Genomic DNA, 15,392 nt, shown 5'->3' on the forward strand with positions numbered 1-15,392 from the left:
GTCCCGCATGCAGAGCCCCAACGTGTATTATGCAAGGGGCTGAATGCGAGCCAGAGCTCTCACACTGTCTGCCCTACACACACACACACACACACACACACACACACACACACACACACACACACATACAGCCCCTCCCACGGTTTGCTCGGCCAACTTCATCAGGTATTCATTCAAAAAACACACACACGCCAGCTGGCTGCACGCCCAGAGACCGCTTACAAGCAGAGAAAGAGAGCGAGAGAGAAAAAGAGAGAGAGAGCGTGCGGGTGGGAGGGTGTTACAGTGAGAAGGGCAGAGAGGGGGACTGTGGGAGAGATAAAGAGGGAGGGAGGGAGGACAGGAGGGAGGAAGAGAGTGAGCAGTAGAGATTAGAGACAGAGAGAGTGCATGAAAGAGTGACACATGGAAAACTCATGTACACACACAGATAGGCAGACTTGTATTGAGGGCTTGCAAATATGATCAATCTGTCACTTCTGTCACAATTTATTAATCATGACCTATAAAATGTCAAACAATACTTTAAAATGCCCAACACAATTTCCCAGCGCCCAAAGTGATGTTTTCAAATGGCATCTTTTCTCCAACCAACAGACCAAAAACCCAATATTCAATTTAAAATGATATGAAGCTGCAAGTCTTTGATTTGGAGAAGCTGAAATAAACAAACATTTGGCAGTTTTGCTGGAAAAATTACTTGAACAGTTAATTGTCAAAACAGTTCTTTTCTGTCTGTCCACAAAACAATTAAATGACTGTCTCCAGACTGCATTCATGGACAGAAAAACTGATATGGACATATGTATACCTACATATGTAAAGTGAATACATATGTAGGTATACATATGTATTCACTTACACAAAGACACAGGTTCGGAAAGAATACAGATACAGTAGATGTTATGATCAGATTCAACAAGGCTGCACTTCATCCTCTCGACCACTAGATGTCATGACTGATTACCTCACTGATAGTGTGCAGCAGTCTATTTCCGTTAGTTAGCTGACCTAGTTAAAAGACCATTTGGAAGTAAATATAGATGAAATGTGCTCCTCAATGCTAAGATGTAGCACGCACAGGGAAGAAGTGAGTACTTCTACTACACGTAAGGTGTTAACACACGCACACACACATACACACACACACAAGAAGACCTGTAATGATTCCCACTAGACTCAGTGGGTCTAAACATGCACTAAAAACACATCCTGTTTGTGTTGGTTGGTCTTCCTGTCAGCTTGATATCAATCCTCTGTTAAACTCTGGATATTCGTGGACTCTTTTAACCATTGCGGGGCTGGAGACATTTTCAAAGTTTGCTTTTAATGTTGTTAAAAGGATTAAAAGAACATACAAATTGTACCCAGAAAGGCTTGGCTGGGTAAGAGGATTGGAAAAGTGGTAATCTGGAAGGCCTTTGTGTTCTTTTTAATTTTATTTTAAAAGGTATTTTTGGTGGCAAGCACGAAGAGCCATAATGTTTTTACACGGATATATTCAATATAATTTGTCAATCAAACAGTGTAGCAGTGCTATGATGCTTCTCTTCTTGGAATCTTTGTTGGTGCAGTTAGATTTTCTGTGGGTTCCGCTCTATTTTTGGTTATTTATTAGTTGTTGTTCATGTTAAAGATATAGTTCCTGATTTCTTATTGCAATAAAAACTGCCCACAAATCGCAAAATTTCCTTCCTGTTTTGAAACTAAACCATGCATGTATTTAGAAACATCATTTTTAACATAATTTGGGGGTTTTAGTAGCTCTTTGGAAGTCAAAGGCAAACCTTGTTTCTTACCACCTTGTTGCATCTTTATCACTACTGAGTTATAAAAGAAAATTATCTAAATGAAAAAAGTAATAACTTAAAGTAAGAGACAAGGAGGGAGAGAGACAGAATGACAAGGACATAAGTTAAAAAAAATACAAATAGAGAGACTCAATACACAAAAATAAGTTAGACAGAAAGCCAAATCAACAGAGACTGAGAGAAAACCAGACTAGACTGTGTATTTGCTTCACAGTCCACTCTGTTTTGTCAGGTGACCTCAACCGTACAGAAACATTTGTCTGTTGCCCTGGCAACCAATTGGAGCCTCTCGGTATTTAATCATAATTCATTTGTGTGGGTTTGTTTACAATCTGCCGTCAAGTGAAAGCAGAACGAGGGAAAGTGGGGCTGGAGAACAAGCAGAAAAACATGAGAAAGGAGAGACTGAGTTATGAGAGATTTCAGATTTGTGAGCCAAGTCTTTTCTCTGTCTCTGTCTTTGTTCAGCTGGTCTGTCTCTCCATCTGAAACTTTCTCGGTCTGGTTAAAGTCGTCACACGTCAACGCCCTTTGATCATTTCTGAAAACACACACAACTCTGCCCTCCACCACCAACCCCAAACTCTAGACCCACATAAATATCAGTTTTCTTCAGCTTTTCTCTACTGCCTAACCATGGCCATCTAGCAACCTGTTTTGGTTGGATGTTAGTAACAACTGGAGACCACAGTAAATGTCTAAAATATCACCACTCGATCACAACTTGCAAAGATTGAGTGTCACTCCTTCTGCAAAATCAGTTTTATTGTCCCTGAGCTTCAAATTCTCTTTATAAACCTGTCACCTCTTCATAATTTATGTCTTTTTCTTCATGACTGATGGATTTTATATGTATATCATGAAATGTCCCGTAGCGATTTTAGACAGTTGGATATTGAGAATATTTTTTTTTTACTTCTATTAAGAACAAGGCAGTATGCTGACTGACATACAGTAAAAATAAATGAAAACAAAACTTAATTTTCTCTTTTGCAATGTGTTCATATTCATACTTTTCTGACTTTGGTTTGTCAGGACTGACCGAAGTGAAAGTTTAATATATATGCAAGAAATGCTTCAATACAACTGACTCATAACATGAAAACTCCTCACCACGTAACAAGAATCAATGAAATGTTAAGTGAAATGAAATTTTCCACAGCAAACAGTCCTCTGCTCTCTCCCCATTTTTTTCTTGTCTTTCCGCAGAGAGTCTCAGTCGCAGCCAGTCACTAAGGAAACTGATGAAAAGCTTCTATATATACACACACCCATATACATATCACAGATTTATCTGCTCTCTCTCTCATACACACACACACACACATACAGTGACTCTCGAGCTCTCTCATTCGCCCACACAAACTTCACACACACTGCCGTTATGACAACGGCAACCCCCGCCTTCCTACACTCACTTTACCCATCTATGCCCCCCTTTGTCTCTGTCGGCAAAAGTCTCAGCTCTCTTGTTTATCCACGTCTTTCCATCTGTCTCTGTGTGTATGTGTGACTCTGTGTGTGTGTGTGTGTGTGTGTGTGTGTGTGTGTGTGTGTGTGAGACAGCAGGTGCAGAGCCATCTAATGGTCACATACCAAAACACACACACACACACACACACACACACACACGCACACACACACACACAAATGATCATTGCAAGGCTGGCTTTATGAAGGCACACCCTTATTACAACATCTTAATCATATCATATCAATGTTCTCTTCATAATCTGTCATTCATAACCTTTTCTAATCTTTATATAATCATGTTAGCAGTGCCCTCTGAACCGTGGGCCATTTACACACTTTACAAATACTTTTTTTTCCTATACCCCTTCATCTCTGTCTCCCTCACAAAACCCTCTGCCAGGCTGCGTTAACTTGCTGGCAGTGTAGTGTGCTACTTCAGCCCAAGCCACATCCCATTCACAAACCTACTAATCCACACACACTATTAGATCCCTGCTAGTCACACACACACACACACACACACACACACACACACACACACACACACACACACACACACACACACACACACACACACACACACACACACACACACACACACACACACACACAAAGAAGCATGTGTGTGTGTGTGTGTGTGTGTGTAGGATTAGGGAGGGACTGGAATGGATGGGCAAATCACTGCTAAGCTCCTCTATTGCTCTATAATCCTACTGAGTACACACACACACAAATGCGTAAATATGCAAACATCTATGACGCGGTGCACATGCACACACACAAACATGAACTGATGCTCTCACTCTTTCGTTTTCACACCCGTACAAAAAAATCTATATGCCTACACACCCTCACACAATAAAAGCAGCATTCGCAGACATTCAGACACACAAATACGTAGGCAAAAGTCCAAAACACTCATTCAAAGGCAAAACGCAGACATAAACATTCACATATTATTTCAAAAACAATATATAATCCTGCTCAGAGAAAGAGTGTTACTGCATAAAGGGGAGTAAGAGAGAAATGTGGGAGGAAAGGCAGTTGGAGGGAGAAAAAAGATAAACAAAAGCTAAAATGAATAAAAGAGTCCATTGATGAGAGAGAAGGGAAAAGAGAAAAAAGTGAGAGAAAAGGGACAGATAAGTGTATTTCAAACTTCATTCAACTTCCATTCACTCATTCTACCCACACAACTATCACTCCTTTATTTATTCCATAAGACCTTAACATGCATCACTACAGAATGTCACTCACTTAAAAAAATCAGAATATGGAAAATGTGCTTGAGTATGTTTACTATGAGCTACGATAGCTCAGCTACTGTTTAAACACACTGTTTAAAAATGTCTCTTCAAGCTCTCACAGGGCCAGGACTTTAGCAAGATATGACAAGAGTTTGCAATATGTGGCTCCTCCACTAGCAATATACTTTATTGACTTTATATGCCTGTTGACCGGTAATTTTAAGCATGAAAAGTGAAAAAAACTATAGAAAAATGACAACACAACAGATTGGAGGCTCAAAAGTGGAGGCGCAGTGTTTTCCAGATATTTGACATTTTGCAGATTAGTGATTTTTTTGGATCATTAAGTTAGACTTGAACTTGAACTTTAAACTTAAAACTAGTACATTCTGAATTTTTACAGCAAATATTCACATCTACAAAGCAAAAACCAGTGATTTTTTTGTTTTTGCTTAAAAATTGCATAAATGTCAATCTAAAAATCCAAATCATTTCTACTGATCATTTAATTTAATTAACTGAATCAATGTACTTTTAGCCCATTCATCATCTAATTGTCATCAAGTCAGAACTGTTAGGGAAGCTGAAGGGTAGCAGCATGAAATCATGTTTACCAGTGTATTTGTCCACCACTTGCAGGCACTAAAGTTGGGATTTTTTTTCCTCATGGGGGCCTCATGGCTTTAAATAACAAAATATATCCCACATTAGAAAAACTGTCTTAAAATGAAGCCTTTTCATATATATACCACACCATCCACTCCATACAGTGTGTTAATGACAGAGCATAATGCTCTTTTAAATGTATTTCTTTCCTCGCTATTCACATAAAAAGTCAATTTGTACTGCTAATTTAAAGCAAATCCTCTTTAATGTGTATCACACCTTGCCTTTGTGCCCCCACGATCTTTTCATGTGGGTAGGCTTGAGGACAGGCTGACAGGTGTGTCTGAAGGGCTACAGGGAGCACGGTGCTAAACAGAGCACCTGTGGAGACACACTGTAAGACACACACACTATGGTACACTAATGCCTCTGGATTTGCTTGTCAGCAAACACACACTTTATTTTCTCTAGCACATAAGAATAACTCACACAAACACTTTTTTTTTTTGTGACGGTGCCTGCATGTGTCCACATCTAGGACAGAGAACCATACTGTTGTGTGCGCTGAAGGTGAACTGCCCCGCTGTAACGGGCATAGGGAGGCAGACTGGCACTAATTGGCATGAATGGGCACTGCAGCAGGCATTGTGTGGATAAAGGAGAGGTGGGCGACTGCTCAGCATGTGTCCTTGTCTGTGAATAATGTGTTCCACCTTTTCAAAGGCACACAGACAGGCAGCAGCACTAGTTGAGCATGCAGGCTCGGACACATTCATCAAAGCCCTCTTGCTCTATCCAAACACACATCCAGCACCCGTGAGACTCAACAAGACACACATGCACTACACACCAGAGTCACACAGAACTCAGCCATCATCCAAACAAATTCCACGGCCAGGCACACACACACACACACACAACACAATCACAACACACTCCACAGGTGTCTGAATGCTGCCCAGCAGAGTGTCTCCTCCTGGGGCCAAAAGCTACGTGGTGGACACAATAAGAAACTTTGCTAAAATACACAAACCCATATGCATCTCCATTCATGCTGCTGTATACAGTCAAATGTATATAATCATGTTGAATAGCCATGTTGATTACTCTCAGGTTCCCAGAAAGGAAAATGGTTCCAGTCAATTGAGCTATTTCTACAGAGGGAGGCATGATTTGTTTGTGCTGTGAACAAAGGGACAAGGCTTTATGTTGTAAGTCTGTGGCCAGCTGGAAATACAGCACCATATGACAGAAAATTAAGATGACAGTTTGCCTTAATAATGTTATTGCTATATGAATAACTAAAATACAGACCTCCTGTAGCCAGAGGGTAAACTGTGCGCACTTCTCAAGACTTGCACACACACAGTGTAACAACAATACTGAACTTTATGGGAGTTGTATTCTTTTAATATGATATCTTTTAGGGGCGACAAATACAGGATTTTTGAAACTGATGCCAACATGAGAATATAAAATTCAAATAACAATATATTATAAAAAAATCTGTAACTATCAGATGAAACATAGATCATGTTTGTGCTCAACTCTTCAGTTTTCAGCCTCTTATGACTTTACAAACCAGTCTGCATATGGAGGTTACTGTTCCAGTATACACTCATACTGCACATGCTGGATTTGAGGAAGAACAGCTTTGCAAAAATAGAGAGAGAGAGAGAGAGAGAGAGAGAGAGAGAGAGAGAGAGAGAGAGAGAGAGAGAGAGAGAGAGAGAGAGAGAGAGAGAGAGAGAGAGAGAACTAGATGAAAACAGACAGACTGACCACATAGGCTTCTCACTGCTTGCCTCACTTTTCCGACTAATCACTCACTTTCTTTCAACATCATTATTTTCTGTAGTTTTTTTATGCGCACACACACGCACACACACATATTGTACACACAAACACAGATGAAAGGAAATTCCATCTTAGTGACATTCTCTGGGTGGGTCTTTTTAGACTAAGGAAAGGCCAGCAACCGCTTTATGCGTGTGTGTGTGAGTGTTTGTGTGTGTGAGAGAGAGAGAGAGAGAGAGAGAGAGAGCTAGAGAGTGTGAGTGTGTGTGTGTTTGTGTGTGAGAGAGAGAGAGAGAGAGAGAGAGAGCAAGAGAGTGTGAGTGTGTGTGTGTGTGTGTGTGTGTGTGCAGTTACCAAAAAAAGACTTTTTTGTGTGCAAAATTCTTCTGCATGCATGCAATTGTCTCGTGGATTGAAAAAAATAACATGTTTTAGAAGATCTGGCACACACACAGACACACAGTTGTCTTGAGCGTGGTTATATGTAAAAGACAAAACCTTTTGACCCTGACCAGATCTCAACACTGAAAACCCTGTTTTTTGTTTTTTTTTTTAATGTGAATGTTCATAGTCTGACAGTGGTTATATAAGGATTCACAGTAAAAGAGAGAAATGGAGAAGAGAGATGTGAGGGGAAAAAAGAGGGAGGGAGGAAGGAGGAGTGACAAGAGGAGAGGAGAGAAGGAGGAGGAGAGGGACAGTAGGATAAAGGTACAAGTAAATGAAGGAGAAGCAGAAAGAAGATGGATACAGACAGTGACATCACCTTGTTCTGACACTGCAGTGAGAGGGACAAAGAGTGAGAGAGAGAGAGAGATTGAAAGAGAAGGAGAGAGAGAGAGAGAAAAGGAAGAGAATAAGGGACATAGAGAAAGAGACTTAAGAGATCTATTAGCTGATAGAAGTCATGCAGACAACCTCCCACTCCTTAGGCAATTGATTTGAGGATATTGTGTGGAGTGAGTGTGTGTGTACTTGTACCTCTATCTTTGTGAGGACCAGTTTGAGTTATAGACCTTACAGAGTGAGGGCATAATGGGAAAGTGAGGACATTTTGGCCGGTTCTCACTTTTTAAGACACCTTCAAATGACTGTTTGAGAGGTCAGACTTGGTTTTACGGCTCAGATTAGATTTTAGGTTAGGGTTAGGCATTTAGTTGTAATGGGGCTAAGGAATGCCTTGTGTCCAAATGTGTCCTCACAAAGATTGAAAGACAAGAAAGGGTGTTTGTGTGTGTGTGTTCGTGTGTGAGAAAGTGACTGTGAAACATTGGCTTTGGGGATTCAAGGCATAATGTAGTACTACAAGAAATCTCTCTATTGAGACTGCTCTCAGTCTTTCTCCTCTCAATATGTGTGTGTGTGTGCATGTGTGTGTGTGCGTGCGTGTGTGTGTGTGTGCATGTGTGTGCGTGAAAGCGAGAACAACTGAGAGAGAGTGAGAAAATGAAAAACCTAGCAAAAATCTAGCTGTTTGTAACTAAAGAAACATGTAAATGTAAGCTTTAGTTATTTTTGTGTGTGTGTGTTTCTGTTACTCATGTTGTAGATCCTGTTCATACAAGGTGAACTATGTTTTTTGGTTAATATAAGGGTTAGGTTTTACGTGTGTATGGTTAAGTTTCTAGGGACTAAATATAAGTCAGTGCAATGTCCACCTAAGTGACAAAAACAAGTTTGAGTGTCTGCGTATGTGTGTGTTTTAAGAGGACGGCATAATGGAATGCCTCGGTTCAAGACTTGCCAAGAGCACTTTTCCCATACGCCAGGGAGCCAAGTCTTCCCCAACCAGCCAAGAATAGCACAGACTTTCTCACTCTCTTTTACTCTCTTTCTCACCCACACACCCACACACACACACACACACACAAACACTCACTCTTTGGATTCAACAAGCAAGAGGGTGATAGTGTGAAGGAGGGAAATACAGACTCACAATTCAATCAGCACTGTGAAAGTGACACTGAGAAAAAAAGAGAGAGGGACGTTTTCTGTATGTTTATAGTTACGTAAAGCTTGTGTAACATGCTTGTTACTATTGTACACATAGTTATGCTAATAAAGCATGTTTCATTTGAAAAGCTCTGGTCTCACTTTCAGGTCAAATACACACATTGGCAACACGGTTTTGATCAAAATGTCATGCTAATGAAGCTTCAGTGAACTGAACTGGAATGAACTGAGAGATCATAGAAGGAGTGAAAGAGAGAAAGTAGGTGAGAGAGGGAAACAAAGAGGATGAAAGAGATAGAACAGCGTACAACATACAGAGAGAGATTCCTGGAGTGAAACTGCCTCGGTTCAAGGCAGTGGTCCCCACTCTAAAGAGGGGGGACCACAGTGCACTCGCCTCTCCCATTGCGAGGCACCAAATGTTGAGGCTACAGAACAACAGGGAGGAAAACTCCATAAGCGCAGACATACTGTGGAAAACACTTTCAACTCAATTACAGTGTGTTATCAGAAAAGCATGAGGTGGTTATACACTTCAATTTTTCTCTGAAAAACTGGTTAAGAGAAGTGTTTCAATATGAATGACTTATCTCAAACATCTGCATCTCAAAGGACTTCAACGAAGCACTGCTTCAGATTCGATTTCACCCATGAAATGAACCTTGATATTTGTGATTATATTGGTTTAATTATGTGTAACATTAAAATCTGAAAACCACACTACTGTTATCTAGATTGCATCACTCATTCATGCAAAGAAATTATCAAAATGAATTTTTAGCAGCGATGTCTAGGTTTGCAGCCTTTTTCTACAGCTGAGGTTTTTGCTCAGCACAGTGAAGGCTGCTCTGCACTACATTTTAATGTCTGCATTGTTGAAGCTTGTACTGTGCAATAATGAAATGTTTTTAATTAGTTTGTGATGCACATTATTAGCTCATAGCTGGACAGATCAGTGCAGCCTTGAGACTTAACCTGCCAATTAGTATCTTGACACTCTAGTAAATTCAAACATTAATCTTCCACTCTGTGCGCAGCTTCCTGGTGGAGGTCAGTTAGTGTTTGTTATTAAAGTCACCCATGTCCATTATTTATCGCTCCTGACAGCAATAAACAAAGTATCCCTCCGGGTAAGAGGCAACTGGAAAATAACTCTCATCTGCAAACATGCAAGGCAATGTGGGGGAGAGAACTTGAGAAAAAAAAACTTTGCTTAAATGTTTGCTCACATCATTTTTCATGACTCTCTGGAAAAACGCCTTACAGTGAGTAGAGAAACTATCCATCAAACAGAAGGCCTGAGTTCAAATCCTTGACCTCACGCATTTGCTTGGCTGAAATGTCTGCGAGCGAGATAATCGCCAGCACCTCCAAAAGGTGCTATTCTGCAGCTGACCCTGTGATCTTACTTCCCTGTGGAGGGGGAGAAAGTGAAAAGAGAATTTCTCCACTGGGGATCAATACCCCTACAAAAAAAGGCTGCATGTGCTGTAAGTAACTCAGAGGAAAATCAAAGCTGTTGTAGTTTGTGGTAAGCTAGTAATTTTTTTATAGAGAAATTCATCAATGTGCATGCATAGAAATCAGATAACTAAACATACACTTATGCAATAAACATAAACAAAGCAATAAACTACAATATGTCGCCCCTCCTCCTCCTCAGGCCTTACAGGGACATTATTCACTGGGTGTCTTTTCACACTCTCAGCATCGCCAATAAGGCTTCCATTCTCGCAGGAAGACCCCTCACTAACTGACTCCTGAAGGTGTAATGCATGAAAATACATTGCTGCTCCAACAGAGAGCTCAGATGCAGCCTTAAAAACAAACACACTGTCACTAGGCAGACTAGCTTTCCCTTACCCTAAAAATGCCTACAATAACAGCGCAGCTAACTTAGTTACCTCAGTTAGCCAAGGCCTACTGGCTTCATTTCAGTATCTGAATCATGCATTCCTGTCTTTCTGACTTCTTCTTTAACCTTTCTACAGAGGTTTGAAAGAGCAGGTGAATGAATAAGTCATCTACCATTTTGTCTGGTCAACTCTTAATATTACAAGAGAGAGAATGGGGATTATAAGAGTGAGCCACAAATTTGAACAAAGCCATACTTGTGATGTGCTGTGGTTCAGAGCAAACAGAAACGGGAAACCTTGGTTCATTCACAGCGAGACGTGCATCACTCACATTAATATCAAATGCACTTAACATGCGGCTGTGCTGTGACCAGGGTGACAGGTTCATCAGCAAAACAAGGGTCACGGGCAGGAAGAAAACGCGGGGCTAGAAAGTCCTTCATGTCAGAACTAATACCATCAAATTAAACATGACATTCGGACAAACAGCTTTTAGGTTGGAACAGCAACATGGTAGCTGTTTGTCAGAAATGATTCAGCAGTGAACCACTGGCTTCTAGCTTATCGAGCGCAACCTCAATTCAAGCTCAGCTACAAACACCATATTTGTCTCCATGTATTTGTAGAATGTTCATATTTATATGAATATTATGATATAAACACAGTACATGTTAAGAGGAAGAATGGGAATGTTGTTACCTCATTCAACACAACTCCTCCAGACCCCCCTGGTTTGTCAGCAGATGGAACAGCCCATGGAGAGGGTTCCAGACTATCCCAGAATGCAGTGTGTTGACTCAGGAACTCAGCACTCCCTGGTGGATGAAAACAACAAAAGTAAATTCTTCTGATTCTCTGTAGGTCCTGATTTCTACACATCTCACAGTGTAAAGCACAACAAAAGCACTTTAGAGACGGCCATTGATGATGATAATGGTTCATCTGAGTAAGTGAACTATATTGACATAGTGGGACAAAAAAAGAGACCTGCAGCTTACTACACAAATGGACAAATGTGCAAGTAATTTTTACATAAAACATCCACCCTAGTGCCTTTGTTATCAAAGGCAATTTATTCAAAAATTCAACAAGAGGATATCACATACCACCTACATACAGTATCGTTAACAGGCTTTTGAACATTTCTGCCCATTCTTCCTGCTCAGCGTTCAAGCTTTAAACCTTTAAGCACTTTAAACATTGCTCTTCTTGTGATATATTCACTGTGCATATTTTCGTTCTGTAGCTTTTATTTGATCTTGTTGAAATGTTTTATTGTTTTACAAAAGAAAAACAAACTACAATACAAAGGTCATCATTATAAACAGGACCTGTCATATTTACCCTCCAAAAAAATAAATAAATAAAAATAAATAACTCTAGTGCATCTTTAAAAACATCAAATGTGCAACAAGCTGACTAAAGCAGACACCCACACTCCAGCATAAGAGACAGACCAGCTGATCGTCGACAGTGTGCACACACTCTGAGGGACTAATTAGGCAGGTTGTGGTGGAATGATGGGGATGTTACGGGGATACAAGAGACATATTCCCTGCTGTTAGTCAGCTGCTACGTGTGTGTGTGTGTGTCTGAGTGTGTTTGTGGGGTGTGTGTGGAGGTGTGTGGGACGTCAAACATCCCACTGACCCAATTCTTACATGTCTGACAACAAGAAAAACAAGGTGGGGAGGTGTGTGTGAGTATGTGTGGCTGTCTAGTTGTGCGTAAGTGTTTCACTGCAGTTTATAGAAGACTGAGAAGGGGATTTCAGCATGTGGCTGGTTTTATGTGCTACATTAGTAATAGCAAAATATATATTTCCATGCACACTTTTTATGTTATGCATGATGACTGTTCTACTGGGAATTGAGAGCTTTGGTGAAAATGAAATATGATAATGGAGGAGAGAGAAAGAGAAAGTGACAGAAAGAGTGAATGAATGTCTGGTATGCCAGACATGAGAAAAGCAATAGGGTTCAATGGTGGATTATTGTATAGTGTGAAGCCTAAGATAAGCATGTATGTAGACACACATAAAACTGGCCGGACACAGTAAGCAGTGGCATTTGTGTGCACTGAAGATGTTCGTAAAGTGTGTATGTAAGGGAGAGACAGAGGAGGAGGAAGAGAGAAAAAAATAGATGTGTACTGAGGCCATGGATTAGCAGACACCAACTGGCAAAGGAATCCATCATATGGTATTAAACAGGCAAAGAAGAACGAGGGATAGGGATAAGAGAAGAAGAGAGAAACAGATAAAGAAGAGAAACAAAGAATGAGAAATGGCAAAAAAAGAGGAAAGAAAAGGTGGAGGAGAGGTGATCCAGAGGTGACAAAAAAGGAAGACAGATTGAGAAAATAGAGAGGACAGAGAGGAGGAGAGAAGCGACAGGGAAGCAGGGAGACAGAGAGAGAAACAGATGGTGGCAGAGAAGAGGCAGATAGAAACTCACTGGGAGCACAACACTGGCTCAGCCAGCGAGGCACAGCGGGGAGTATGGAAAGCTGAAAAATGTGAGTGGAAAGGGAGGAGGAGGTGGAGGAGGAGGATGGTGAGAAGGAGGACAGAGCAGAGAGGAGGATTCATTCCAAAACTCTACTTTAACTCTGCTTTTATGAAAAACACTGATACCTGATAGTCTTCACAGATGTTAAGTTCAAATATGCCACCCTTGCACTTGAGTTTTATAAAGAAGGGTCTAAAGCGAGTGTTGTTTTAAAATCCTAATTGAAGGTGTTTGTATATCACCTAAATGGGGAAATGCAGTGTAGTTCAGTTCCTGCCCTCTCATAAGGAATCAGCCATCAAATGATTCATCTAAATATTACTAATTAATTTCATTTATAACAAATTACACACTCAAAGGCAATACCAAGTTGTCAAGTTTCTGTATAAAATCAGACAGCATTGAACTCGTGACAATATTAATCAGATCCACATGTTGTAATAATGATAGAAGTGAATGCTTAGCTCAGGCAGAATTCAGAAGGCCTTAAAACTCCCAAATAAACCTGGGTGTTTGAAGTAAAGACGGATCTTTTCTGGACAGTTATCTTGACAGATGTAATGAAAATTCAGACAAAAGCTGTCAGGATGATAATGTTGTAAAGATAAACCAAGTGAAATACAGTAGATACTCAGGTTTGAACTGTACAACCTGTCCTACAGTAATACTTGCCGTGTGGAGCAACTTGTTTACGAAGAGAATGTACAGTAAATCTGATGTGACCTTAAATGCCCATAAATGCAATATAAATGCTTTTCAGCCTGATTAGAAGCTGCACCCCCTCAACACACACACACACACACACACACAACTAAAACACACACACACACAACTAAAACACTTTGTCTCAATCCATCATGTCCAATCCAGAAATCAGGCAGGCTAAATTAGTCATGAATGGTTCAGTGTAAACCACATTAAGTGAAAGGCTGATTGAATTGCAAAGCTCAGTGGAGAAGACAGCTCCGGTGAAGAGCTGCGTGTGTGTGTGTGTGTGTGTGTGTGTGTGTGTGTGTGTGTGTGTGTGTGTGTGTGTGTGTGTGTGTGTGTGTGTGTGTGTGTGTGTGTGTGTGTGTGGTGGGGTGGGGTTGGGGGGGGGCTGTTTTTTTTGTTATTGTGTGTGTTCAAATAAAGGGTGCTTTGAGTTTTTTCTCTCTATTGTACTCCCATTACACTGCATTACATTCATTTACGTGATGCTTTTGTCCAAAGTGACTTCCAATAAGTGCATTCAACCTCCAAACAAACAACTAAGAGCATGTTCAGTGATACAGTACAAGTGAACAATAAAAACAACAAAAAATATACATATTTGCGTATGTGTTGTGAGTCTACCCCATTCAGTTAAACACAGGGGTCAAGAAGATGTTTCATGAATGTCGAGGCAGCTACCTGACACTGTCATCAAGAGTAACATACAATGATTTAAACAGGTGGGGGTTTGGTTTGGTTTCTTGCTCGGGGCACTTTGCCAGTACAGCTGATTGTTGAAGCCAGTGTTCAAGTGACTGAATGAGTGGTTTACACACTCGAAAAAGCACAAAGCTTCAATGTTTTGTGTGCATGCCCTGCTGTTGCATCCTGCAACAGTGGGTGAATGGGTTCCTAACTTTTGGTCATTCATATGTGTTGTGCTGCGTTGCGTGGCGATCGTGGATCAAAAGGCGATGATATTCAACATGCCTAACAAGTGTTCTCTGTGTGAGTGGTTCTCTGTACTTGACTACATGCTGGCGTGATTACGCCATGAATACTTTTGTCCACTCAACCATCACTTCATCTGTTGAAGTGGCTGCATTCTTACCATTCTCTTCTCTCCAAGTGTATCAAAAAAAAATGTTGTCCACCCACAATCGCTGTGGCTTTTGCCAGATCCTTTGCCTACTGTACAAGTTTTGCCTAACAGTGCGGTCCTTTTTTTAAAATGGCTGTAGACTGTGAAACCACAAGTACTAGGTTCAAAGGCTACCATCAGCAAAAGATTCACCCAAAAATGCTTCTGAAGGCTGCTCTTCCCACTGTAACACTGAAAAATACAGTGTTGAATGTCAAACTCTTGTTGGATAAATGTAAGGCTAAGGCACAAATGATAAAAACATGACTTACAAAAAAGTTTGTAGATAACTTCCTGCTCTAAAT

At 40.6% G+C, this 15,392-nt stretch overlaps 1 protein-coding gene across 1 annotated transcript in view; it reads right to left on the reverse strand.

Moving 5' to 3' along the window:
• atxn1a (ataxin 1a) overlaps positions 1–15,392 on the reverse strand; it is a 90,295-nt gene that overhangs the window by 21,048 nt on the left and 53,855 nt on the right. The window contains exon 3 of the mRNA XM_041053794.1: positions 11,443–11,558. The gene's annotated coding sequence lies outside the window, so the exon portion shown is untranslated. The remainder of the gene's footprint in view (positions 1–11,442; positions 11,559–15,392) is intronic.

Source organism: Toxotes jaculatrix, chromosome 13 (genome assembly GCF_017976425.1).
Source record: "Toxotes jaculatrix isolate fToxJac2 chromosome 13, fToxJac2.pri, whole genome shotgun sequence".
Lineage (NCBI taxonomy): Eukaryota > Metazoa > Chordata > Actinopteri > Toxotidae > Toxotes > Toxotes jaculatrix.